This window comes from Danio rerio, chromosome 4 (assembly GCF_052040795.2).
Source record: "Danio rerio strain M-AB ecotype USA chromosome 4, GRCz13ab, whole genome shotgun sequence".
Taxonomy (NCBI): domain Eukaryota; kingdom Metazoa; phylum Chordata; class Actinopteri; order Cypriniformes; family Danionidae; genus Danio; species Danio rerio.
Genome location: NC_141024.2, coordinates 45,780,001 through 45,782,500, shown reverse-complemented (window position 1 = coordinate 45,782,500; position 2,500 = coordinate 45,780,001). Strand labels below are relative to the sequence as shown.

Below are 2,500 nucleotides of genomic sequence, written 5' to 3'. Positions count from 1 at the left end.
CAACGCTTGACAGCCTCTTTCGCTTACGGCCATACCACCCTGGAAATGCCCGATCTCATCTGAACTCGGAAGTAAAGCAGGGTCGGGCCTGGTTAGTACTTGGATGGGAGACCGCCTGGGAATACCAGGTGCTGTAAGCTTTTCGAAGTGCTTCATTTGGCAGCTGATTTAAATAGCCAACGCTTGACAGCCTCTTTCGCTTACGGCCATATCACCCCGGAAATGCCCGATCTCATCTGAACTCGGAAGTAAAGCAGGGTCGGGCCTGGTTAGTACTTGGATGGGAGACCGCCTGGGAATACCAGGTGCTGTAAGCTTTTCGAAGTGCTTCATTTGGCAGCTGATTTAAATAGCCAACGCTTGACAGCCTCTTTCGCTTACGGCCATACCACCCTGGAAATGCCCGATCTCATCTGAACTCGGAAGTAAAGCAGGGTCGGGCCTGGTTAGTACTTGGATGGGAGACCGCCTGGGAATACCAGGTGCTGTAAGCTTTTTGAAGTGCTTCATTTGGCAGCTGATTTAAATAGCCAACGCTTGACAGCCTCTTTCGCTTACGGCCATACCACCCTGGAAATGCCCGATCTCATCTGAACTCGGAAGTAAAGCAGGGTCGGGCCTGGTTAGTACTTGGATGGGAGACCGCCTGGGAATACCAGGTGCTGTAAGCTTTTTGAAGTGCTTCATTTGGCAGCTGATTTAAATAGCCAACGCTTGACAGCCTCTTTCGCTTACGGCCATACCACCCTGGAAATACCCGATCTCATCTGAACTCGGAAGTAAAGCAGGGTCGGGCCTGGTTAGTACTTGGATGGGAGACCGCCTGGGAATACCAGGTGCTGTAAGCTTTTCGAAGTGCTTCATTTGGCAGCTGATTTAAATAGCCAACGCTTGACAGCCTCTTTCGCTTACGGCCATATCACCCCGGAAATGCCCGATCTCATCTGAACTCGGAAGTAAAGCAGGGTCGGTCCTGGTTAGTACTTGGATGGGAGACCGCCTGGGAATACCAGGTGCTGTAAGCTTTTTGAAGTGCTTCATTTGGCAGCTGATTTAAATAGCCAACGCTTGACAGCCTCTTTCGCTTACGGCCATACCACCCTGGAAATGCCCGATCTCATCTGAACTCGGAAGTAAAGCAGGGTCGGGCCTGGTTAGTACTTGGATGGGAGACCGCCTGGGAATACCAGGTGCTGTAAGCTTTTTGAAGTGCTTCATTTGGCAGCTGATTTAAATAGCCAACGCTTGACAGCCTCTTTCGCTTACGGCCATACCACCCTGGAAATGCCCGATCTCATCTGAACTCGGAAGTAAAGCAGGGTCGGGCCTGGTTAGTACTTGGATGGGAGACCGCCTGGGAATACCAGGTGCTGTAAGCTTTTCGAAGTGCTTCATTTGGCATCTGATTTAAATAGCCAACGCTTGACAGCCTCTTTCGCTTACGGCCATATCACCCCGGAAATGCCCGATCTCATCTGAACTCGGAAGTAAAGCAGGGTCGGGCCTGGTTAGTACTTGGATGGGAGACCGCCTGGGAATACCAGGTGCTGTAAGCTTTTCGAAGTGCTTCATTTGGCAGCTGATTTAAATAGCCAACGCTTGACAGCCTCTTTCGCTTACGGCCATACCACCCTGGAAATGCCCGATCTCATCTGAACTCGGAAGTAAAGCAGGGTCGGGCCTGGTTAGTACTTGGATGGGAGACCGCCTGGGAATACCAGGTGCTGTAAGCTTTTGGAAGTGCTTCATTTGGCAGCTGATTTAAATAGCCAACGCTTGACAGCCTCTTTCGCTTACGGCCATACCACCCTGGAAATGCCCGATCTCATCTGAACTCGGAAGTAAAGCAGGGTCGGGCCTGGTTAGTACTTGGATGGGAGACCGCCTGGGAATACCAGGTGCTGTAAGCTTTTTGAAGTGCTTCATTTGGCAGCTGATTTAAATAGCCAACGCTTGACAGCCTCTTTCGCTTACGGCCATACCACCCTGGAAATGCCCGATCTCATCTGAACTCGGAAGTAAAGCAGGGTCGGGCGTGGTTAGTACTTGGATGGGAGACCGCCTGGGAATACCAGGTGCTGTAAGCTTTTTGAAGTGCTTCATTTGGCAGCTGATTTAAATAGCCAACGCTTGACAGCCTCTTTCGCTTACGGCCATATCACCCCGGAAATGCCCGATCTCATCTGAACTCGGAAGTAAAGCAGGGTCGGGCCTGGTTAGTACTTGGATGGGAGACCGCCTGGGAATACCCGGTGCTGTAAGCTTTTCGAAGTGCTTCATTTGGCAGCTGATTTAAATAGCCAACGCTTGACAGCCTCTTTCGCTTACGGCCATATCACCCCGGAAATGCCCGATCTCATCTGAACTCGGAAGTAAAGCAGGGTCGGGCCTGGTTAGTACTTGGATGGGAGACCGCCTGGGAATACCAGGTGCTGTAAGCTTTTTGAAGTGCTTCATTTGGCAGCTGATTTAAATAGCCAACGCTTGACAGCCTCTTTCG

At 51.1% G+C, this 2,500-nt stretch overlaps 15 non-coding genes across 15 annotated transcripts in view; all 15 read left to right on the top strand.

Annotated features, from left to right (window-relative positions):
• The first annotated feature begins 21 nt into the window (after window positions 1–21).
• Window positions 22–140, top strand: LOC141383876 (5S ribosomal RNA). Its single transcript, XR_015485672.1, has one exon. It is a non-coding gene; the product is annotated as a 5S ribosomal RNA (ribosomal RNA).
• Window positions 141–198: 58 nt separating this feature from the next.
• On the top strand, window positions 199–317 carry LOC141383873 (5S ribosomal RNA). The gene has a single exon (XR_015485671.2). It is a non-coding gene; the product is annotated as a 5S ribosomal RNA (ribosomal RNA).
• A 58-nt stretch (window positions 318–375) lies between these two features.
• Window positions 376–494, top strand: LOC141383864 (5S ribosomal RNA). The gene has a single exon (XR_015485670.1). It is a non-coding gene; the product is annotated as a 5S ribosomal RNA (ribosomal RNA).
• Window positions 495–552: 58 nt separating this feature from the next.
• LOC141383855 (5S ribosomal RNA) lies at window positions 553–671 on the top strand. Its single transcript, XR_015485669.1, has one exon. It is a non-coding gene; the product is annotated as a 5S ribosomal RNA (ribosomal RNA).
• Window positions 672–729: 58 nt separating this feature from the next.
• On the top strand, window positions 730–848 carry LOC141383846 (5S ribosomal RNA). The gene has a single exon (XR_015485667.2). It is a non-coding gene; the product is annotated as a 5S ribosomal RNA (ribosomal RNA).
• A 58-nt stretch (window positions 849–906) lies between these two features.
• Window positions 907–1,025, top strand: LOC141383843 (5S ribosomal RNA). Its single transcript, XR_015485666.2, has one exon. It is a non-coding gene; the product is annotated as a 5S ribosomal RNA (ribosomal RNA).
• Window positions 1,026–1,083: 58 nt separating this feature from the next.
• Window positions 1,084–1,202, top strand: LOC141383839 (5S ribosomal RNA). Its single transcript, XR_015485665.1, has one exon. It is a non-coding gene; the product is annotated as a 5S ribosomal RNA (ribosomal RNA).
• A 58-nt stretch (window positions 1,203–1,260) lies between these two features.
• On the top strand, window positions 1,261–1,379 carry LOC141383836 (5S ribosomal RNA). Its single transcript, XR_015485664.1, has one exon. It is a non-coding gene; the product is annotated as a 5S ribosomal RNA (ribosomal RNA).
• Window positions 1,380–1,437: 58 nt separating this feature from the next.
• Window positions 1,438–1,556, top strand: LOC141383828 (5S ribosomal RNA). Its single transcript, XR_015485663.2, has one exon. It is a non-coding gene; the product is annotated as a 5S ribosomal RNA (ribosomal RNA).
• Window positions 1,557–1,614: 58 nt separating this feature from the next.
• Window positions 1,615–1,733, top strand: LOC141383822 (5S ribosomal RNA). Its single transcript, XR_015485661.1, has one exon. It is a non-coding gene; the product is annotated as a 5S ribosomal RNA (ribosomal RNA).
• Window positions 1,734–1,791: 58 nt separating this feature from the next.
• LOC141383817 (5S ribosomal RNA) lies at window positions 1,792–1,910 on the top strand. The gene has a single exon (XR_015485660.1). It is a non-coding gene; the product is annotated as a 5S ribosomal RNA (ribosomal RNA).
• A 58-nt stretch (window positions 1,911–1,968) lies between these two features.
• Window positions 1,969–2,087, top strand: LOC141383811 (5S ribosomal RNA). The gene has a single exon (XR_015485659.2). It is a non-coding gene; the product is annotated as a 5S ribosomal RNA (ribosomal RNA).
• Window positions 2,088–2,145: 58 nt separating this feature from the next.
• LOC141383806 (5S ribosomal RNA) lies at window positions 2,146–2,264 on the top strand. Its single transcript, XR_015485658.2, has one exon. It is a non-coding gene; the product is annotated as a 5S ribosomal RNA (ribosomal RNA).
• A 58-nt stretch (window positions 2,265–2,322) lies between these two features.
• LOC141383802 (5S ribosomal RNA) lies at window positions 2,323–2,441 on the top strand. The gene has a single exon (XR_015485657.2). It is a non-coding gene; the product is annotated as a 5S ribosomal RNA (ribosomal RNA).
• A 58-nt stretch (window positions 2,442–2,499) lies between these two features.
• LOC141383797 (5S ribosomal RNA) overlaps window position 2,500 on the top strand; it is a 119-nt gene continuing 118 nt past the window's right edge. The window contains exon 1 of the ribosomal RNA XR_015485656.1: window position 2,500. This exon is cut by the window's right edge and continues 118 nt beyond it. This is a non-coding gene — a ribosomal RNA (5S ribosomal RNA).